The 24,172-nt window shown below is 44.3% G+C and overlaps 1 long non-coding RNA gene across 2 annotated transcripts; it reads right to left on the bottom strand.

The window, feature by feature from the left end:
• Nucleotides 1–8,905: 8,905 nt before the first annotated feature.
• On the bottom strand, nucleotides 8,906–24,172 carry LOC102970638. Of its 2 annotated transcripts, XR_006217485.1 has the most exons (4): nucleotides 23,392–24,172; nucleotides 22,606–22,752; nucleotides 14,579–14,740; nucleotides 8,906–8,936 (listed from the first exon to the last, which is right to left on the bottom strand). It is a non-coding gene; the product is annotated as an uncharacterized LOC102970638 (long non-coding RNA). The 2 variants fall into 2 exon arrangements; XR_006217484.1 differs by lacking the exon at nucleotides 8,906–8,936 and having other exon boundaries at nucleotides 14,470–14,740; nucleotides 23,392–24,171.

Raw genomic sequence — 24,172 nt, 5'->3', positions numbered from 1 at the left:
AGTCATCGCTCTGACGAGGCTAGCAGTGGGAGACATGGAGACAAGTGAACGGAGGCGAAAGAACTTTTAGGGAGTAAGATGGCAAGTATTCCTTTGGTGTTGGATACGGGGTGAAGGAGAGGGCATTGTCAGCAATAACGCCCGGGTTTCTGGAAAGACCACTACAATGATGGTGGTGTAGTCAGTGAGCTAGGAAATGGGAGGAACAAGAGGGGTGCAGGGACTTGGGTGTGGAAATCGAGTCCGCTTTAGACATGCTGGATTTGGAGTGCCTTCGAGACAGCGAGGTAGAGCTGTTGACTCTCAGAAACGCGGAGGTGAGTATGTGGGAATCCAGAACACAGGCTACTTAAAGCCACATTGGATGAGATTACTTAGGGCAAGTACAGCAAGCGAAAGAATGAAGTCCTAGGATCTGTTCTTGAGAAATTCCAACATTTAATAGGCCGGGGAGAGAAGTACAAGCAGACAAAGGATATGGAGGAGACGTTGCCAGAGAAAGAGGAGAAAAGTTGGAAGTGTCAGGGAAGCTGAGGACAGAATGTCTTGCAGGGAGAGCACGACTCACAGTACCGGACGGTCTGGGTAGTCCGGTTAGATTAGAACCAAAGATGTCCCTTGGGTTTGTGATATAGAGGTGGCCTTATTGCGCGTCTCTTTCCCTCCCAGAGCATGGTGGAGTCGATTAAGGAGGCAGTGGAAAGGAAGACAAGTCTGTATCATTTTTCCTGGCGTTTGGCTGTGAAGGGATATAGAGAGAGCTGTGGAAGGAGGTCTTCATTTGCCTGTTGTTAGCCTGTTTCAGAGAGACGCCAATGGAAGAGGACTGAAAATACACCCGAGTAGAAGTGTATGATACGGCACCTGAGAAGCTCAGAAGCCACAGCTTCCAGAGCACAGAAGTAGGCACATCACAAGTCATTTTTCGGAACCAGAGAGAGAGAAGTGCCTCTCGCTCAGCAATGCCGGGCTTTGCGTTGTAATGGTAATTATGGCACTTGGGTTTGGTCTGTGCTTTTCCATGTGAATAGACGTTCTTTCCTTAAGTTACTGCTCAGAAGGTTAAATAGGTTAAATTAAAGTTAGAAGGGACGCTGGCATTGACCTAGCTCAGAGGCTGAGAGGAGTCGCTCCTCCCTATGGTGGGCAGGACTTGGATGGAAGCCACTGGAATCCCTCTCATCCCTGCATTCTTCAGCAGATCAGCACACTTCTTTGAGCCCAGGCTTCTTCGCTTACAACATGAACCATAATGCTTTCAAGAGGAGGGGTCTTTGGGATGATCTCTTTTTGTCGCTACGGCTTGGAAAAAAGATTGTATGTTTCTCTGTTCACGAGCTTCTCGGTTTGAAGCTGACAAGCCTTACAGGGAAATCTGATCAAGCCCCTCGATTACAGTACAATAGTCTGTACTGTGGCACCATGTTATACTTGGAATATAAACAGCTGACTGGTTTTCAGGTGTCTATTTCAAAAGGACTCGTGGCTCACTTGTATTTGGGCAGGGAGGCCCCGATTCCTTGCCACTTTTGCAAAGACTTAGGCCGACACCCAGCAGCCCGCAGGCCCCGTCAGCAGGGCAGCCCAAGGCAATAGGTCAGGCACCTGTTCCGTATTCCTGCTGTTGCATCCGCTGAGACCAGAGGTGGTGGTTCTGTTTTTCTATTATATCAAGAAGAACTCCGTTTTCTTGAGGGGCCATAGGGTCAGTAGGATCAATTTGCATGCCTTTGTGTGTGCGTGTGTGTGTGTCTGTATGTGTGTGTGTTTGGAACCCTGCCCATATAACACTTTTTTTTTTTTTAAGTTTATTTATTTTGAGAGAGAGAGAGAGAGAGAACGAGTGTAGGAGGCACAGAGAGAAAGGGAGACAGAGACTCTGAAGCGGGGTCTGTGCTGACAACAGAGAGTCCTATGTGGGGCTTGAGCTCACAAACCCATGAGATGATGACCTGAGCCAAAATCAAGAGTTGGACGCTTGACCCACTGAGCCACCCAGATGCCCTGGAGCCCCGCCAACTTAAAATCTTTATGATATTCTCTGCATAGAAACATCTATGTATACATCTTTTTATGTATCTGTTTTGGCTTTTTGTTTGCTTATTTATGTTAGGCATATTTTAAACAATATATTATTATGAATTAATTTTAGTCTTCTATCCAAGTGGTAAAAATAGTCCCAAAAGTTTTCATGTATTCTTCTATCTTCCGCAAATGAAACCATTGTACAACTATCGAGACCGGGAAAGTAAAAATAGTACAGACAATACCACTAATTAATCAACAGACCTCACTCCAATTTTGCCAGTTGTCACATCAATGTTCTTTCCATAACCTAGGACCCAAGCCAGCATTTCACAATTGCATTTACTTGTAATGACTCTAATCTGGGACAGGTCTCCATTGTCTTTTTTGTCTTTCATAACCTTGATACTTTTGAGCCTGTCTCTCAATGTGGGTCTCTCTGATGTTTCCTCACAGTTGAAATCAGGTTTGTATGCTTCTCTCTTTTAAGCACCGGGTTTTGGAGTTTGGGAGCTGGAATTCATATGCCACCCATGCATCATGCGCCTGTGTTCTTAGCGAAAGGCAAATTCACTTACAGAAAAAAGAATCTGCTTCTGGCTGTACCTCTGGAGCTATAAAATTAATCCTTAATGCAACTAATATAGCACTTATGGTTCACCTCCTGGGTTTTCATGAAATATATTTTTTAAAGGAACGTGAACTTTAAGTGTTATATTGTTTAATGTGCTATTTAAAACAGCTAAGTACCTGAGGGTATCAGTTCTTAAATCCCTATCATTAGTCATCATTAATTCACAGGGAACACAGCTAAATCATCAGAAACTAATGCTTAGACCAATTATTGGATCAACAGAAATTCTTAAAGACTAAACTCACCCATAAATAACTTCATAGTTTAATAGCAACCAATCGTGGGGCACGAAGGGGCTCAGCCCCCAAAAGATTTGCAGGCTGGGTATGACTATTGACGTCTCCAAAATGAGTGTGGGAAGCTGACAGGGGTCCAGAAGTTCTTTCAAGCTTTCAATTCAAATGCCATGTAAAAACTATAACTGGGACAGGAATCAAGACCCAAATTCCAGTCCCCCAGCTTACTATCATGTCACCTTAGTCTAGGAACTCAACCCCACTCATTTATTCCCTCCTTTTTAAAAAAGAGAGAATGTCTTCTGTGTGCTCAGCTCTAAGCCAAGCACAGGAGATCTTATGCCGAATTAAAATAGATAAGGTGTTTGGCCAGAAGGGATAAGGGAAAAGTGTTCTAGGTGGCGGGAACAGTGTGAACAGAGCCATTTGGCAGAAGAGAGCAAGAGTTTGGAAAAGGGACCACGGCAGCTAGATGGCAGGGAAAAAGGGCAACAGAACAGAAGCTGACTTTGTGGTGGAGGGAACGGCGAGACTGTGGGAACACCACAGGGAAAAATGAACCCAAATGGATCATAGAGCTAAATGTAAACCCTAGGCTTACAAAATGTTTAAAGGAAATGGAAGAGAATTCAAGTTGAGAGTCTGAGGTAAGCAAAGCAATGTGGTACTACAAGCAATTGAACACAGAAAAAAAAATGGTGCAGTGGACTTCATCACAATTTAAAACTTCTGCCTTTTATAACACACTCTTTTTTAAAAAATGTCTAATGTTTATTTTTGAGAGAGAGAGAGAGAGAGAGAGAGAGAGCAGGGGAGGGGCAGAGAGAGAGGGAAATAGAGGATCAGAAGCAAGCTCCTCACCGACAGCAGAGAGCCCAAGGCAGGACTCGAACCCACGAACTGTGAGATCATGACCTGAGCCGAAGTCGCATACTTAACCGACTGAGCCACACAGGCGCCCCTAAAAGACACTTTTAAGAGAACAAAATGGCAAATCCCAGGATAGCAGAACATGTGAAAATATTTGTAACCTGAATATGTAAAGAGCTCTCTCAAAACTCAATAATAAAATAAACCCAAACAACCCAATTAAAAACGGGGAAAAGCCTTGACCAGATACTTCAGCCAAGAATATATATGGGTGGCAAAAAAAAAAGGCAGATGAGAAGATACCTCAACATCATTGTTAGGGAACCACAAATTAAACCATGATGAGATCTCTTCATACCTATTAGAAAGGCTAAAATTTAAGAAGACTTATCATACCAAATGTTGCAGAGGATGTGAAGGGCCTGGAACTCTCCTTGCTGGTGGGCATGTAAAATGGTGCAATCACTTTGGAAAATTCTTGGCAGTTTCTTAAATTAAACATTACCTTATCATATTATCCAGACATTTCACCGCAGGCATTTACTCAGAAGAAATGAAGGCACATGTCCATGCAAAGACTTAGATATGAATCTTCATAGAAGTGTTATTTGTAACAAGCCAAACCTGGAAACAACCCAAATGTCCATCAGCAAATGAATAAATTGTGGTATATCTTTACGACGGAATGCTACTTAGCGATCAAAAGGATTGCTAAATGATTGATACTTGCAACAAGCTGAATGTCCAAATAGTTATGTTGGGTGAAAGAAGCCAGACAAAAAGTGTGTGTACTCTGTATGATTCTATTTGTGCAAAATTTCCGGAAAATCATTTTCTGTAATGACAGAAAACAGATCAGTGGCCTCTTGGCATAGGCAGGGAGGGGAGGAGGGGGTGGCGATGAGTGGAAAAGAAGACTTACAAAGGAGCATAAAAAGACTCTTGGCAGTGATGAATGTTATCGCTTGTGTGATTTTGGTGATGATTTTGCAGGTGCAGATGTATGTCAAAAATTATCAAATTATATACTTTATGTGCAGTCTGTTGTTGTGTCGCGTCTATTTTATTCAATTGTATGTCAATCTAATTTTATTCTAGTGTATGTCGATTCTATTCTATTCTACTCTTTGTCGGCCAGAGCTGGGTCATAGGCGGGTCTTGGGCCACATGCCTGTGTCATGGCTGAAACGGAGGCTGGGGACATGCATGCTTGCCTTATAAGATTGGAGGGTTCCCCAAATGCTGCAAGGGTCATCCGATGCTGGATGGCCAAGAATCGCCAACATCAGGAGTCCGGGCCACTTTTAAGCTTACCTTCCATGCCCTTAGCTAAGAAAGGAATTTTTATAAGATTTCTGTTGAGGATCCCATGAGATCATATATGTGGAAGTTGCCATTTTCAGTATAAAGGCAAGCTGTTATTTTTCAAACCCATGAAACTTTGGAACTGAACATTTTTTTTTTTTTTTGGTCCAACTAAAGTCTTAAAGGAATACACAAGAACTAAATAGCTGAGGAGAAGGCCCCATGAACAAACAGTAGGAGATGCCAGAAGACAGAGAAAGGCCTTAGATTCTAGGTTGTGAAGCAACCAGCAGAGGGCCCAGAGAGAACAGCCCGATAAAGCTGACTCCTTGAAGGAAATTCTTTCTCTGGCTATTTCTGTAACTTTAAAATCTAGTGACGATGGGGGCCGTAGCAGAAGCATTACAGTTAATAAGTTTATACACGTTGAAATCTGACACAGTGCCTATTATAAATAATAAGTTGAATAAGAATACCTTTGCAGCTGTCATAAAATATGTTTGTATTACTGCGTGTATATCCGTATAACACATATTACCAAGTCAAATCTGGGAAAATGCTATCACACCCATCTAACTGTTCTACATCATCTTACGGCACCATCTTGCATTTGCATATCCCCAGCCGCGCGCGCGCGCGCACACACACACACACACACACACACACACACACACACAGTTTGTTAACACCAACTGAACTGACTAGATGCTGTAATTCCACACATGACTCCTATGACTTGGCCTTTGCTCTACCACAGTCAACACTGGAAATGGAAGCATTTAGTCTATAGGACACCCAGGGAAAGACCTTATAACTGCATTTAGAAGGTTATATATTTCACAGCACCCCCGGTATACTAACAAAGTAACATTAATTCCTCCAGGTAATTGTTTGCTATGTGTTTTTAGGTAAACGTCTGTATTTTAGAAAAGTTTTAGAATTACAGAACAGTTGTGAAGACAGAACGGAGAGTTCCCGTTCCACACCCACTTTCTCTTATTGTCAACATCTTACATTCGTGTGATGAGTTTGCTAAAGTGAATAACCAGTATTGATAGGTTATCATTAAGTAAGGTCCCTACTTCATTCACATTTTGGTGATTTTCACCTAATGTCTCCTTCTGTTCCAGGATCCCATCCAGGGAACCGCGTTACATTTAAGTCATCGGGTTTCCCTAGACTCCTCTTAGCTGTGGCAGTTCCTCTGCCTTTCCTTGTTTTGGATGACTTTGACCGTTTTACAATTTACTGCTCCGAGATTTTGTGGACAGTCCTTCAGCTGGGATTTGTCCATTTTTTTGTTGTGATCAGGCCTGGGTTATCTGTTGGCGAAAGGAAAGCCACAGAGGTGACGTGCCATTCCCACACGTCATATCAAGACACATGCTACCGACACGACTTAGCACAGTTGGTGTGGACCTTGGCCACCTGAGTTAGATGCGCTGTGTATTGTGTATTGTTCACTCTGCGATGTAGCAGGTCTGTCTGCCACTTATTTTGTCATTGTTTTGCTAATATTTTATCATGAGAACTTGAAAACACACGCCAAAGTTGAAGTTTTAGGTTTTTATTACATAAATCCCCAAGATAGATTCTACAACTGATCTTTTACTACCCTTGCTTGGCCACACCCCTGCTATCCATTCTGCCACCCATCGCTGTCAATTCATCTTTTTTAAAAAAGTTGTCATTTATTTGCTTATTTATTTTTAAAATTTTTTAAGTTTATTTTTGAGAGAGAGAGAGAGAGAGAGAGCATGAGCAGAGGAGGGGCAGAGAGAGAGAAGTGAGAGAGAGAATCCCAAGCAGGCTCCACACTGTCAGCACAGAGCCCAACGTGGGGCTCGAGCTCACAAACCATGAGATCGTGACCTGAGCTGAGACCGAGAGTTGGACGCCTAACCGACTGAGCCACCCAGGGGCTCCTTGTCATTTGTTTTAGATTCTGCCGGTGTTGCCCCACAATGCAAGAAGAGAGAGAACAGCCTTGTTGCAAAGAGACAAAGGAAGAGAATCATACTGGATTTTAAAATCCAAGTTGTTGAGCTGCCGTGGCAGGAGCACATTGAAGAGAATAGTGGGGGGTAAAAATTAGCCTGCAACTTAGGAACTAGCGGAAAGTCCTTTGACGTCGTGAAGTGTGTCCAAAATACCACCGCAACTCCAAAGATTACCAGCCAATAGCATGGAAAGAAGCTGAAGAAAACTATGGCCCAAGGCATGTGTGATTTCAGGGCATTTGAAAAAAAAGGAAGACCATTTTCCAGTTTTGGATACCAGGAGCGTATCTCCAAAGGAATCGTACCAGAAAAACCTGGAATTGGATTCCCATTTCCAGGACCCGTCCCCAGCACTAAATGGGAAATGCCAGGGTGTCATATTTTAACGATCTATTCCTTTAAGGCAGAGAAGGACGCAATGAATATCCCTTTACACTCCTCCTTGTCTGTAAGTGTGAGTATTTCTCCGGGAGAACAGCCTTTGTGTTCCTTTGCTAGAGATGCTGTAAAAAATAGTACCACAGCCTGGGTGGCTTCAACAACAGAAATGCATTTCTCACAATTCTGGAGGTTGGAAGTCTGAGATCAGTGTCTGCAAGAAGGATTCCCTGTAAGCATTGTGAGAGTCTATTCCAGGCCTCTCTCCTCGGCTAGAAGGTAACCACCTTCTCCCTACGTCTCTTCACACTGTATCTCCTCTGTCTCTGTGTCCAAGTTTTCCTTTTTATTAGGACACCAGTCATGTTGGATGAGGGCTCACCCTAATGGCCTCATTTCAACTCGATGATCGTTATAAAGGTCCTGTCTCCCAATAAGGTCATGTTCTGAATTGCTAGGCTTAGCACTTCAGTGTACGAACTGGGGGGCAATTCAACCTGTAAGTCTTCAGATTTATTTTTTGTACAACCCTTCAACGAATTTGGAGAAACTACGTACCCCTCACACAGTTTAACATTGACCTTTAAGAAATTATAGGCTTAAAACGGTTCTGAAGGGTAAAATTGCTGGCATTTTGTAAATATTAACATTTAAAAATAAATAGTGACTCTTTCAAGTGTATCCAAAAAAATCTAAATACCGTAACAATTTGATTCAATAATCATCATCTATTAAAAAATGCCTGCATAATTTCCTATGGAAATTTGATATCTTTCCTATTTCCACATTCCGTTCCAATTCCCCCACAGAGTTTTTATCTTCGTGTTATATATTTTCACGCTGGGAAGTCCCAGTTTTGATCACCCTATTATACTTCTTTTTGACAAGATTATAAGTGGAAATTAAAATTTTTAAACGTTTTATTTCCTGGGATCATAAGGCTGTAAGTGTTTAAACTTTCTAATTGGTAGTGTTATCAGTTGAGCAAGAAAACAAAACTATATTAGAAAATAATTATCCTCTTATAATTTATTGAACAGAAGAAATAAAATATCTTTGAAAATGCTTCTCCACAAATGATATAAATAGTGCTTCTCCCTCCAGTTAGTTCATGTATCCATTGATGAATGGCTTTATACTAGAACAATACGATTTCTGCAGTGACTTTTATTTCTGTCCTCCACCCCATTTTTATAGAAGTAACTGCTGAGAAGACTCATTCATAGTAATAAATAAGCGGGAATGAAAGGTGTTTGTTAAAGCAATTTTATCCAATTGTTTGAATTTTCTTCAAATTACATGCCAACTACTACCTAGTAATTTACTACCCCAAATTATTTTTAGTACTCTTCTTGTTAAACATCTATTAAATTCAGGGTGCCTGGGTGGCTCAGTGGGTGAGGTGTCTGACTCTTGATCTCAGTTCAGGTCTTGATCTCAGGGTCGTGAGTTCAAGCCCCGCATTGGGCTCTGTGCTGCGCATGATGCCTATTAAAAAAAAAAAAAAATTCTATTAAATTCTTCAAATTGGTGAAAGTTGAAAAACCACCTGACAAGCAAATGAGAGTTAGTTACACTTCCAAATTCCAGAAGAGACACCTAGATTTATCAAACAGCTCTTGGTCACACCTGTTGCTCCTTCACTCTAAGCACCTTGTTTAGAACAGATTGCTCTCTTAGAGTTCTCCAAAAAAGCAAACTCTAAAATCAAGTCTTGGGGCCCCTGGGTGGCTCGGTCGGTTGAGTGTCCGACTTCGGCTCAGGTCACCATCTCCCAGTCTGTGGGTTCGAGCCCCGTGTCGGGCTCTGTGCTGACAGCTTGCTCAGAGCCTGGAGCCTGCTTCGGATTCTGTGTCTCCCCCTCTCTCTGCCCCTCCCCCGCTCATGCTCTGTCTGTCTCTCTGTCAAAAATAAACATTAAAAAAATTAAAACAAATAAAAATAAAAAATAAGATCAAGTCTTGGGTTCAAGTGGTTTATCTGAAAGTTGATCCCCAAAAGTATATCACAGTGGGGACTTCCTGAGTATCATGTAGAAGGCACCTCAGAACTGTCCCACCAAAGGGCAGCACCTGCCCTTGTACGTGGCTGAGTACCAGAGAGAGTCCTCCTTAGGCAAAGGCTCTGGGCTTTACCACTAGAAAGTGCAGTGAGCCCCGAAGGGGGTCGTAGGATACACAGTACACATCAATAGTGTCGGTAACTGAAAGGAATAGAAACATTGTAACTTTTATTACTGATAAAAATATCTCATCACATTTTAAAGTCTGTTATCATCGGGTCGCCTGGGTGGCTCAGTTGGTTGAGCATCCGACTTTGGCTCAGGTCATGATCTCACAGTCCGTGGGTTCGAGCCCCACGTCGGGCTCTGTAATGACAGCTTGAAGCCTGGAGCCTGCTTCAGATTCTGTGTCTCCCTCTCTCTCTGCCCCTCCCCTGTTCATGCTCTGTCTCTCTCTGTCTCAAAAATAATAAATAAACGTTAATAAAAAAAATTTTTTTTAAAGTCTGTTATCATCATCAAAACCTTGAAGCTGCAGATTTATCTCATTTAATTTATAAAAAATATCCTTCTTACACTGATAAAACCAACACCCTCTGTCAAGCCTATCCACAAAATAAAACATCTTCTGACAGCAACAGTTTAACTTCGTTTTTGATTCCAGTAAATGTTAATACAGGATTCAAAAATCTCATTAGCCATTCCTTGAATCGAATTTGAATTTAATAGTACATACATATTAAACACTACTAAAACTAATGAGAAAGAAATTTCAAGATGCATATTGTAAAGGGATGATTTCAATGGTGTAGAGATTATTAATTTATTCCCTTATAATAAGTTATCCAAACAAGAAAATTAACTGACGTGTCTTGTCATTTAACTTACAATATTTTGTAAATGATATTTAGATACCATTTGGCTAACACTGTAAATTATTTTTGAAAAGAGGTATATGATGAAAAACATGGCATTGCTTTGGTAAGTGTGTTTGTGTGCATTTTTGGATTGTTGGTATTGTGCTATGGGGAGTAATTAAATTAGAACCCAGTATAGACGTCAGAAATAACATCATTGATTTTTAGATCTCAGGATAAAACTTGTCCTCATATTTAAAGGAAAAGGGGGCATCTGGGTGGGGGCGGGGGGAGGGTCTTAGTCTGTTAAGCGTCTGACTCTTGATTTTGGCTCAGGTCACGATCTTACAGTTGTGAGATTGAGCCCCATGTCTGGCTCTGTGCTGCGCATGGAGTTTGCTTAAGATTCTCTTTCCCTGGCTCCCTGCCCTTCCCCAGCTTGCGTGGGCACAAGAGAGGGAGAGAGAGAATTCTAAGCAGGCTCCCCACTGTCAACCCAGAGCCTGGCACGGGTGTCTATCTCACCAACCATGGGACCGTGCATGACCTGAGCCAAAATCAGGAGTCAGATGCTTAACTGGCTGAGCCATCCAGGTGCCCCAACATGAAGCGTTTTATAAATAAAATGAGCTGGGAATTAATTTCAGCTAGAATAGACATTTAACGATATGCTTTTATACTGTGCATTTTAGCTGCTTTATTGAAGAGCACACACTGAAAGAAAGAAACGATGAACACATTTTATTTGTGGCTTTTTATCCAATTTACTTTGGGCAGTTTGGTGTCTCCATGTCAGATGCATTAAAAAAAAAAAACCACAGAGTCACTAACCTATGCTTTTCTGGCTTTTTAATGTTGTTTTTATTTCCAGCTAATGATACGCTTTAGGCATAAATATTGAGGATGGCCTAGAGGAACTGCTAAATTTTAACTTGACAAACAAGTGATGTCTCGCAATACGACGAGTATGTGACGCTGAACATCACATGATCACAACGGAGCCAATAGTTCTCGAAATTCACTCTGATATTCAGGTGCTTTGGATGACAAGCATGTTTCCAGACGAACTGTGCCTACAAACCAAGGTTTTACTGTATCTCATCTCAGAGCAAGGCTTTACTCCTAATAGAAATGTGCCTACAAACACTAGAAGACCAAAAGCTTTATGGTGCTCTGAGTAGTCCTTAAAGGAGGCTTCTCTTTTGTTACTCACAGGTTTTTGAACTCAGGAGCCATGAACTGAAGTAGGATTTGGGATGGATGTAGGAAGGCCTTTTGTGAACACAGGTAGTCTCTTAGGTCAGTCCAGCAAAATCCTGCAACCTGACGAACCCTTTGAATAGCCCCGGTGTAAAGAATACCGGGTTCCTGGGTGTGCACATGTTCAATGTTAAGAAACACGGCCAACATGCCCTCCACGGTGTTTGTGCCCATTTACACTTCCATCACCTGTGCACGAGTGTTCCCATCACTCTGGAGACTTGCCTCCATTTGATACGATACCATCAGACTTTGAAGGTTTCATCCACTTGGTGGGTGGATTTTGCTTTACAAGATTTCCAAAGAAGGGCAATGAGTTCATGGATTTTGCTTTACCTTTTCCAAATTATTGATGAGTTTTGGCTTATAGTTTGTCAGCTTGTCAGTTTGTCAGCTGAGTTTCTATGGTGGTAAATGATCCTTATTTCTTTCTTCCTTTTTTGTTTGATTTTTAGAATTAAATTTTGAAGATATATATATATATTTTTAATGTTTATTTATTTATTTTGAGAGAGAGTGAGAGAGAGTGGGGAAGAGGCAGAGAGGGAGAGAGAGAGAGAGAGAGAGAGAGAGAGAGAGAGAGAGAATCCTAAGCAGGCCCCATGCTGTCAGCACAGAGCCCAAAACAAGGCTCAATCTCACAAACCATGAGACCATCGCCTGAGCCAAAATCAAGAAAGAGTCAGGCGTTTGACCCACTGAGCCACTCAGGTGCCCCTAAGTTCTTTATATATTCTATATGCTGATCCTTTGTCTGGCTTAGTGTTGCAAATACTGTCTTCTAATCTGTCCCTGTATCATATCTTTAACTTTAGAGTCACTGTCATTATCCTCATCGTCCAGGCCTGTTTAAATACCTTGTGTGCACTACCTCATTTAATTCTCACAATAGCCCTATGAAGGAGGGCTTATTATATCCCCATGTTACAGATAGAGAAAGTGAGGCATGCCAAGCCTTAAGGAAATTGATCAAGGTTGTCCAGCCAGTCAGGAGAGGAGCACTCATCCTTAATCACTAGACTTGCCTCCTATAACCTCATCTTAATACAATGCAAGCAATACTGCAGTGTTTAAGACGTAAGTTCAGTATAATACAAATGGTATTGAGTTTTATGGTCAAAAGCTATAGGCCATTTCATTTTGATTGGCATAAAGTCCTCACAATGGATTATATATTATGTGAGACCTGTGGATTACAAAAAGGAGGAAGAAAAAGACACAGTCCCTGCCCTCAGGGTGCTTGCAACGCAGGAGGGAAGGTAGTCGATTGCAATACTGTGTAATGAGCCCCGTAATAAGATCCAGCCAAGGACGCTGATAGAACATGCAGGAGGGGCCCTAACATGCAATCATGTGTGGTTCTACCAATAATCATGTCATACAAATGATCTCTGGCACATGTGCCAACCTTCCCTTGTCTTATACATTAGTTGAGACATAAATGTCCGAATTCATACGGCTGATCTGCTTGTTGAGATCTTTTTGGGACTCTGACTTGCCCATGGCAGGTTTCAGCGAGCATTTCCACCAGCATGCCAGTTACAGTTTGCTTAGAACGTTGTCGATGTCCTTATTCGTATCATTCACCACCCAAAGAACTGTAAGAGACGTAGGATAGATTTTTGGAGACAAGTTGGGGGGGGGTGGGCAGCAAGCAAGCCAAACTGATCACCGTTCTGACGGTGGTTCGTCCCATTTTGCCTCTACTTCTAGAATACGGAAGGGTAGCATGGGCTAGGGGAACACAGAGCAAGGTGGTGATAAGCAGCTCTGGCCACAGAGGTGGGGGTGACCACGGCGGCTGTCCCGCTGTTTCCTTTCCTTTTCCTTCTTTTCCTCCCTTCTCCCCGCCCCCAACCACCATCAGACGCTGCAGAATCTCTTCAAGAAATTAGTGAAGCTTTAAGTTCTCATTTGAGCTGAAAATTACACAGCATCACTTAAAACTGCTGGCACCGCAGTTTATTCCCGTTTAAAAATGGGGGGGGGGGGACAAGTAATGCTGGACGCTAGATGGGAAATTTCAATTCTTCACTGCGTTTTGGAAGGAGGAAAGATTAGGAAAGGCAGGAGATCACTTTTGCCTGTGGGCCCTGGTGGTACCAAGCGGGAAAAGCACACCCACCGGTAAAGCCATTTGTGACTTCGTGCGAGAGCAAATGTTGTCTTACCTGGATTTTTCCTATTCTGTCATTCCAGATTGGTTATTTTTAAGCCCGCAAGTGCAAATATTCTTGGCTGCTAGTGTTCGGTCTCACCTCGGTTGCTATTTTAGCCATTGTCCTATAAAGGGACGGCCCTGTGATCTCGCAGGGTGCCGTGGAAGAGAGGGAAGAGAGGGGAGGCAAGGAGGAAAACGTGACCAGGAGGGCAGACGGGCTGCCACCAGGGCTGTTAGCAGGCACAGGTGAGGGGTGGGGGCAGGGGGAAGCGACCAGAAACAAAGTCCGGCAAAGTGTGGCTGCCGGGAGATGGGCTGTTTGCCATTTGTGAGAGTGAGTTTCCTTAAGACTATGAAGGAGTAAGGCTGGGGTGACGCTAGCGACCGTAGCAAACAGACAAGAAGATGTAAGGGAACTTCTCGGCCCGTTATGCCCTATCCCCTTCCCTATTGGAAGAGGCAAAGGTGGAGGGAACTGGCGGAAAACAAAACAAAACAAAACAAAAAAACCAAAAACACGGAGTTTGCAGCATCGGTGCCAGAATCACAAAGCTGAGTACTCAAGGATGAGTTGGAGGCCGAGAGAACAACTTCATAGCTGGCTCCCTAATAAAGTCCACGAGGATGGAGCCTCAGCCACTTTATCATTGAGTTCACTCCTAAGACACAGCTAGAGCCAGGACAGTGATTCAGGAAGCAGGGCAAGACATTTACCTTCCCCAGGAAAGAGAATACTATCAGTTTCCCTATGAAAATGTTTATTTTTAAGGTACCTCCGGGGGTTACTCATGCACACTATTGAACATTATTTATTAGCGCATGCATTTATTTAACACATGTCGGGATGTACCTTCCAGGTTCATGGTCTTTACTGCCTAGGGATTCTGTAGGTGGAAAAGAGGGCTCATTTAAAGCCAAGTTTTCCACTGCAGCGATAGCAAATTTATCTAAAGCTGGCCAGGCTCCTAGGCAATTATCTTTCACCACGGTCCGTTCTCTGTCGCCAGGAGGGCTGCGTTAGAGAGAGAGAGAAAATTAAAAATATTTTAAAATATAAATGCCACACCATCCCCGCCACTTAATCCATTTCTTTTGCAATCTCTTAGGAAATTTGGGAGAGGAAGGAAGTTTGAGTCTCTGTCTTTAGGCACTGATTACATAAGGTGAGATTAATTTTCCCATATGGTGCATGGAATCCACCTCGCTGCTCTGCAGGCATACTTTTGCCTCACGTAAGTCTATTTGTGTCTAGCTAAGCACACAGAGTAGAGTGTAGCTTAGAATAGAAAAAAAAATAAAAAAAAGAAATGGGAAGGTAAGGAGAAAAAGAAGTGTGAAAGGCAAAGAGAGAAACAGAGGACAATTTCATTCCAGGTTCATCCTTCAGGATGGGTCAAACCCATTAGGATCTAGTCATTCATTCCAACGTGTAACATGTATTGAACATTTACGTGCCAAGTATTGCAGGATAAAGTCTCTAGACACCAGGCACGCAAAGACAAAACGTGACCCCTACCTTCAAGAAGCTTCCTTTCCAGTGGAGAAGCTGCACGAGCGAAAGAAGTCATGGTGCAATGTGGCAAGGCTTCTAATTAATGAGATGTGCTCAGGGTGCCGCGAAAGAAGAGATGAATGACACCAAAGTCCCACTGGAAGTCTGGAAGGCTTCCTAGAGGGGATAGTACTTTTGGCTGGTCAAAAATAAAGGAAAGATGCCTGGGTGGTTCAGTCGGTTAAGTGTGTCTGGCTCTTGACTTTGGCTTGATCTCATGGTTTGTGAGTTCGAGCCCCGCGTGGGGCTCTGTGTGGATAGCGCGAAGCCTGCTTGGGATTCTCTCTCTCCCTCCCCCCCGCCCCTTCCTTATTCGCACAAACACACACACTCTCTCTCTTTCTCTCTCTCAAAATAAATAAATAAACTTAAAAAAAAGAAAAGAAAGTAGATAAGATTTGGGGAAGTGGGATCAGCATCTTTCAAGGCACAGGGACAGGAAACAGGTCAGTATAACAGAGCATGGGATGAGAGATGGAACAAGAGATAGGAGGAGACAGGGCTGTCAAAAACCATGAGAGGTATGGAATTTTCTCTACTTGCAAGCTAACAAGTTAGCTTGGCATGGTTTTGTGGATCGTGGCAGATGACACAAGATTCCCGGGTCAGAGACAAAGTACTATGTTATTAACGGGGTAGCAAGCAGCTTTATCTTCAGCATATTTGCACTGGCCTCCTTTTTCCCCCAGATGACACAGAAGTCATGTGATGGACCCGGATGCATGCTACACATTCGGTAGGTTTGCTCTGAAGCTGAGGAACCCAGACCCAAAGGCACAGCCCTTTTGAAGCAAGCAGCTCTCAAGTCCCCCACTCCAAGGGAGCAAGCAGAAACAGTGACCATGCTGTCATCACCTGCATCTCCTTGGGTCCCTTTGTGACTGGCTGCAGGAACTGCTCCGTGTCAGGAGAGGGCAATTCTTGCAGTCTGGCATGCTTGGTAAGGGTATGCAGAGACACTCGGCCCCCATGCGGACTGCCTCTCCCAACAGGGGCCAGACAGTAAGCAGGGGCCGTCTCACGAAGGGCACTTTAGATGACGCTGAGGAATTTGAGCTTTGCCCCAAAGCATGTGGCACCCTTGAAGACTTGGCCAGAGATCGTGTGCTGATAGGAGCTCCAATGTGAAAGGATGACTCTCGTAGCTGTGTGAGGAAAGGATCGGACAGCGAGCTGAGACAATGAAGAAAAGCTCGTTAGGTGGCAATCCCAGTATTCTGTGTGTGAAGTGAGCTACCGAAAGTCAAGGTAGCAGAGGAAGAGGTCGGGGGAAGGTGGTAAGTCCAAGGGTATTATGCAAGGTAGGATCTGAAGCATTTTTGTGGAGTTGGTTAAAAACATTATTTTAGAGAGAATCTAAGTCAATATTACTGAGAACTTAGTGTCCTGAATTTCATTAGCATTTTACACGTATCAGCTCATTTGATCTAACTCTTCGTGAAGGAGATACTATTGTTGTTTTACAGATGAGGAAACAGGTGCAGAGAACCTAGAAGGAGAGCCCTCCCGGTTGCCAGGCAGGCAGCTGGGTGGGTGGTAGTGTCTCCCATTGACATGACCCATAGCACATGTGGGGCAGGTCTGGGAAGGAAGATGAGGCATTCGGTTTGGGCCCATATTATGACCTGAATGTTTGTGGCCCCTCCACCCCCCAATTCATATGTTGGATCCCTAATCCCCAAAGTGATAATGGTATTTAGAGATGTGGTCTTTGCGAGGCGGCTAGGGTTGATAAGGCCATGAGCATGGCACCCTCATGATGAGGTCAGTGCTCTTCAAAGAAAAGGAAGACAAAGAATTCTCTCTTCGTGAGCATGCACTGAGTAAAGGTCAAGTGCGTGCGCAGAGAGAAGTTGCCGTCTGTCAGCCAGGAGGAAGGCCCCCGCTAGGAACTGAACTGTCTGGTCTCTTGATCTTGGACTTCCCAGCCCCCAGAACTGTGAGAAAAGAAGTTTCTGTTGTTTAAGCCACTCATTCTATGGTGTTTTGTTATGGCAGCCCAAGTACACGGAGATAGCCCAGTTGAGCGTACGATATCTGGTCAACATGTGAATGGTGACTCTTAGTAGGTATCTGAATCCATAACTCTGGACTCCAGAAGGGAGGTCTTTAGGGGAGAAATAGATTAAGGAGTAGTCATTGAAGGGATGGGAAGTGAAATCACGAATTTAGATGAAACTGCCTGGAAAAGTGGGATGAATAAAAGGAGCAAAGGGTTATGGGATGAGGCTGAGGCAGGGAAACTAAAGAGATCCCAGGAAAAACTGCTTTTTTCACTCCTTTTTCTGCTTCTATTCTTGCTAGGACCTACACGCCCGCCTTACACAGGCCTTATAGAACAGATCGTGTGTGTCCTCCTTGTGAAGGTCGTGGTGTTGATGATTTCTTTGGAGTCCTTCAGCACAGAGACCACGGACTCATCAAGACCCCCAGGTTCCAGGGCGTAAGTGACTTATGGAGGACTCCTACACATTCGCATTTGTTCCTGGATGCCTGAGAAGACACGTGCACGGTACCACAACCCTCAAGAGAAACCCCAGACCCCGAGCAAAGATGGGACTCACTCTCTTTTCCCTTCTGAGTCTCCCAGACACTCTGTCTGTGTCTACACTCCACATCTTCAGTCAACTCTGCTCTCACTTCTCCTTGGCTTACACATGATTTCTATCCTGCCTGAAGCCAAGGACTCCCCTCTGAGTCCTCGGACCCAGCCAGCCTGCATCAAAGCTATGAAGCTTGCATCAAAGCTACATTTCAGGGACAGGTAGAAAGGAAAGCCCCAGAGAAGACCGACAAGGGATGATTAGAATGGTAAGAGGGAAAAGAAAAAAAAAAAAAAAAGGAGAGAAGGCGCAGAAGCCAAAGGCGGGGAGAATTTCACGTAGAACAGAGTGCTTAATAAAAACTTGACCTCAGGGGTGCCTGAGTGGTTCAGCTGATTAAGTGTCAGACTCTTGATTTCAGCTCAGGTCATGATCTCAGTGTTGTGAGATTGAGCCCCGAATTGGACTCTGCACTGGGTACGGAGCCTACTTAAGATTCTCTCTTCCCCTCTCTCTCTCTCTCTCTCTCTCTCCCTGCCTCTCCCCCACTTTCTATGTCTCTCTAAATAAACCAAACAAAAAACTTGACCTCAGAAAGGTTGAGTAATGAAAGCACCATGCGCATTGAGTAAGGCAATTTGCAGGTAATTTCTAAGTGTAAAGAGAGTAAGTTAAGGTAGTGGACAAGAGAGGAATCGTTGAAATTTGGACTGTGGATGACAAACTTGAGATACCACGCGTTAAGTTACCTCAACGATAACTTCAGAGGATGTTCAACTGTGTTGGTTGGCGGGATAAGTGAAGCAACAAAGTGGACAGCCGTTTGTTTGTTTGTTTGTTTTTTCTTTTTCTAAAAAGATGTGATTCCATATCTCTCTGGAAGAGAATACTGTTGGCTTTTAAGAAGGTCATAGCAAGAACATGCACTCCCCTTGCATAGACTGGAAAAAGAGTGGGCATGTGTCCCAGAGAGCCTACTTGTAGTCTAGACAGGGTTTGGATTCTGATCCCGGTGCCTTGCTCCGCTGCAATAAAAATGGAAAGTGAGGGGTTAAGAGAACAGAGCCAGATCTCTTGTTGGTCGCGCTAAAATGTAACTGTTGTTTTTTAAAAAGCGTTAGAAGTGTTGTAAGATAGTAGGAAGCAGGGATAGGCCAAAAAGACCATGTGGCGGAGACCTCTCTTATCTTTCACTGCACTTAATTAATCAGCTCAGAGAGAAGATAAAGGAGGTAGAAATGCTTAAAAAATAAATAAATAAAACATGGGCATAGAGTCAAGCAGAGCACTTGTTGTAGGAGATGATTATTATAATTAATGGTGATACATATGGATGATGTCAATTTGCAAAAGCTCTGAGGGCCTGGGAATTCTTCCATTCTCTCGTCCTCTAGGCCTTGGCTAACTCAGCTACTCCTCCCTGTTAACCCGCTGACCCTGCTGCTGTCTTCGTATTTTTGGTGTGTGTGTGTGTGTGTGTGTGCACACACGTGCACATGTGCGCAATTCTGAATAGCTAGATATATATCGCTACGGAAAGTAGTTCTACAGACAGCAAGTATCCCAAGAATACGCACATGTGCGTAATTCTAAATAGCTAGATATATATCGCTATGGGAAGTAGTATCTACAGACAGCAAGTATCCCAGAATCCCAGCAAATATCCCAGATATCCCAGCAATATCCCAAAAGGGCTGGACGATAGGCTTAGTTGAATGTAATCCAAAGTGCAATCAAGTTCATGGCCTCCCGTGATTATCAAGAGGTAGCCTTCTCATCTAAGATGGAAAAGTAGGATGTTCTTTCCCAATATGGACTGTTGCACATTAACCAGCTTACTGAAGAACTACTAAATTTTAAAGTTGGAAGAGTTTTTAGAAATCAAAATTTCTAACTTTTTATCCCTGTAGATGAGAAAAATTGAGGCCTAGATAGGCTAAGTTATATCTCCAGGGTCACACGGCTGGACAGTGGCATGGCCAGGATCGGTACAAAGGTTTTCCAGTAACTTACTATTACTCATTTCATGTGGCATATGTGTGAATAGAAGTTAAATATATTATTGTGTGCTCGGACACATTTGAATATATTTTTTAAAACTCTGCTCTCACTGCTTTACACGTATGTTTTTCATGCACAGACATGGGTTCAAAGACCTATCCAGCTTTTACTTGTATATTCTTGAAAAACAAAATTTTGTTATTTGCAGAATATCAAGCTGTATCATAGAGAACCTTAACCCTTTTACCATTCTATATCCTAGCTTTTTTTTTGTTATAAGATTTTATTTATTTATTTCAAGAGAGAGTGGGAATGAGCGAGGAAAGGGCAGAGACAAAGGGAGACAAAGAATCCCAAGCAGGCTTCATGCTGACAGCACAGAGCCTTGACTTGGGGCTCAATCTCACGAACCGTGAGATCATGCCCTGAGCCGAGATCAAGAGTTGGACGCTCGACCGAATGAGCCACCCAGGCGCCCCCTCGATATCCTACCTTTTAAAATCTAAATATCTAAATCTTTTGGGGGAGGGGTGCCTGGCTGGCTCAGTTGGTAGAGCACACAACTCTTGATCTCACGGTTGTGAGTTCAAGCCCCAGGTTGGGTGTACAGATTATTACTTAACTACGTAAAACTCATAAAAATAAAAAAAAAAAATTAAAAAAACGTCTTCAGGGAATATTTCAGGCTGATGATAAAGGAAATAATATAGTTGGCTGGACATAAGCTCAAGGTCTCTTTGATAAGCCTGTCATAGAACGATTCCTTAGGAGACAGGCTGGTCTCTGAGCTGTGAAGGGAAGAACAGGAAGGGTCGAGCTAGAGAAAACTTCAGGGTCTCAGTGGCGATCTCTCTAGCTCCTGTTTGGTCTTTTCGGGAGACCTGTGCCAACTCGTCCATTCACCTTTGAAAGTTGCTGTGAATTCCCTCTTTTAAATATAGCAATCACGCCCCAGATGCCTGTTATTCTCTCTGACATCAAACGGACAGCTCATGTTCTTTACTGGCATTGTTTCCAGTAGGTCCAGAATGGCCTCCTACAGCAGGCCGTGGGTTCATTAGTCATAATTTCCCATCTTTGCTCTTCCTTTCTTCTTTCCATCAGAGCCTGTAGCACCACGTATGATCACATAACTTATTTTCATGAATGTTCATATTTGTTACTGCTTATTTCCATTTAGCTTTGGAAAGCTCTGATGACAACTTCCAATCCAACTACTTCTTAACTCTGTGGCTAGAACCAAATCACTCTGGCTTCTCAGAGCCTTTTTTTTTTTTTTTTAACCTCTGTAAATCTGTAAAGTTTATACCTGATCTCCTGCTCCAAGGAGATTAAAAGTAGGGAAGTGCTTGACATTTTCCAGTGTGATAAGCTGAATTCAAAGATGGGCCCCCAAGATTCCCATCCCCTGGTTTATATACCCTGTATAATTGCCTCCCCTTGAGTGTGGGCAGGACCTGTGACCATGATAGGGTTTCACTACTATGAAAGGATTACTAATCAGTTTAGGAGTTCATCAAAAAGGGTGGGCTTGGCCTAATCAAGTGAACCTTGAAAGAGGAACGATAGCTTTCCTAAAGGGAGATATAAAGCCAGAGAGGTGCTCCTGCTGACTCTGAAGTCAACAGTCTTGCTGTGAGCTCTCTATGGAGGGTGGGCCTGTGAACTTGGCAGGGACTTGAGTGTGGCTTCAGGGAGCTGAAAATGGTCCCCAGTGGATAGCTACCAAGAAATCAGGGATTTCAGACATACGGCTGGAAATAAAAAAATTCCACCATCATCTGAGGGAGCTTGGAAACAGGCTCTTGTCCAGTTGAGCCTCCCAGTGGGAATACAGTCCAGCCAACGCCTCCATTACAACCTGGTGAGACCATGAGCAGAAAGCCCAGCTAAGAATGTGGTGGAGCTCTGGTCCACAGAAGCTGTAAGGTAATAGGTGGCTGTCATTTTAAACTAAGTCTGTGCTAGCTATTATGCAGCAGTAGAAACTAATACAGCTACTCAGTACCAAACACCAAGCGGTGAGGGGTGAGGGAAATGGACATTCTCTCTTCTCGCCTGACACCCCCCCCTCCCCCCATTCCGACCGCTGGGGCACAGGCGAGATCAAGCAGATGTGCCTACCTGGAACTTTGAATCTCGGGGGAGGGACACAAAGACTCAGAGACTATTAGAGGTCAACCCCTGAGGTCAGAGGCAGGGGGAGCAGGGCCTCGCTCAGCTTTCAGACAGGATGTGACCATGTGGTCGTGCCACATGGAACCAGGTCCCCTTCGTTCCTGACTGTTCTCCGTGTTTGGTGTTCGTGTAAATCCTGTGAACCGATACACTGCCTTTCCGATGCATTTATTTCTGTTGCCATTAGCCAGAAAGTGCTTCTGTGATTTGCCACCAAGAACTTTGATTATTATAGATCATACATGTGAAAGTGCCTCGTAAACTGTGACAGATACCATGGATGTAACATATTATTTTGACTGTTTCTCTGCCTTCACTTTTCTTCAGGCTCCTGTGTATGACCTCGGGCCCTCTCTGGGCTGTTATAATTCTTGGTGTCATTCTGCCCATTGATATTCCAATAAATAAGGGTACCTTGATTCTAATAAACAAATGGAACTAATAGGTCAGTCTGTGAAAACGAAGAGGCCGTTATCAAAAAACACTGAAGGACATTTAGGCTCTCAGAGACACAGAGAGGGACCATGGGGGCTTGAGTGGCCTGTGTAGGTTTAAAGGACTTGCCTCCAGTCAAACTCAGAGGTCAAACGGAACAATCTCTACCTGTCTTCAACCCTTCAGGAGGCAAGTGTCTGCTACCGTGGGGCTCTCCAGGGAAGACGTGTCCTGGATGATCCTTCAGAATGGGCTTGCGCCTTAGAAACGTACCTTCCAACGGGCTCAAGTTCACATCTAGGGTTCACACCTGCCCTGTAATGAACCAGAAGCCTGTGTGTTATCTTCTCAGACTCCCTGCATTTCCACCACGGACAGAATGGGAAACCAATGAAAAGAGAAGCATCATCTTTGAGAACAGATGATTACAAAGCACAGTTTAAAAAAAAAAAAGAAAACCAACACACAGGGACACCTGGGTGGTCCAGTCGGTTAGGAGGCCAACTCTTGATCGCTGCATAGGTCATGATCTCACCGTTGGTGAGTTCAAGGCCTGCATCCGGCTCTGCGTCGATGGCATGGGGTCTGCCGAGGATTCTGTCTTTCCTTCTCTCTGCCCCTCCCAAACAAACAAATCCCAAACACACAAACACAAAACCACTGCCTTCTTCAGAGTCGTCTCAGGGGTCACTGGCGCCCGGCTGGGCAAGAGGGGTGGGGGTGGGCAGCCCACCACGTGCAGTCCTGGAGGCTATGCTCTTGGATCACGTGTTGGGTGTTGGGGCTGTAACCAGTGTGAGAGCACCTGAGAGCAGGTCTATTTTGTTCTGACCAGCTAAACCCAGGGACCGTGGATCAATTTACAAATGGCCAGCGGGGGCCCTGGGGACCCTTTGTGGGAAAGGCCTCTGCGTTTGAAGAATGAGGACTCCGACCATGACTTTCCCCACTCACCATATTTGCATCCAGTTCCCAGCGAGGAGGGAATGAGGTGTTTGTCCGTGACTCCCGGCAGGAGAGCTCCGGTGAACTGAAAGGCAGGCCTACCTGGGGCCGGAAGCAGTCAGGGACTGTTGTCTGTAGAGCACAGAGCAGGTGGAGGGAGGAAGAGGAGTCACCGGTGGCGGCGTGGTGCCGCACAGAATAGCTTCCCAGGATACCCACCGGAGGATTGCATTTAAGTTCCTAAATAGGGAAACAGCTGCCAACGTGACCTCAGTAGAGGAAACTGTAAAAAAGAGTGAACAAATTTAGCAACCTCGGGTGGCAGTTTACTTGTAACCCTTGGGACAGAAATGGGGAGCGTGACAGAAAGCCAGTGGCACCGTGACAGAGGGAGGGGCGGAGCGCATGCGTGGTAGAAGGCGCTGCTGGGGGAGGAGCAGAGTGAGGACCGGAAGCAGGCGCACCGACCTCGGGGGCATCGGGCCAGACTGGGCTGGGCAGCGGGGGGCACGTAGAGGGATCAGGCTGGTGGCTGCCCCGGCCTGGCTCTGGGCAGAGTCACATCTGTCTGAGGTTCTTCATGTTGACTAGGCATTCACTGCCCATCCCTTGGCATAGGAGCAAGCGGAGGGCCGCCAGGGTCTTGGCAGCTTTTGAGCCCCATGGCGTCTACGTGATCCCTTTCTTTGACAGTCCCAGGCTTGGCGGGGAACGGGGTCATGTGCCAACTGCTGCAGCAGAATCAACTGGCCACCAACCCCTCTTGGTGGCTATGAGGTCAGAAGAGTTG

Source organism: Panthera tigris, chromosome B2 (assembly GCF_018350195.1).
Source record: "Panthera tigris isolate Pti1 chromosome B2, P.tigris_Pti1_mat1.1, whole genome shotgun sequence".
Lineage (NCBI taxonomy): Eukaryota > Metazoa > Chordata > Mammalia > Carnivora > Felidae > Panthera > Panthera tigris.
Note: the sequence above shows the minus strand (reverse complement) of the source record. Positions and strands in the feature narration are given on the sequence as shown.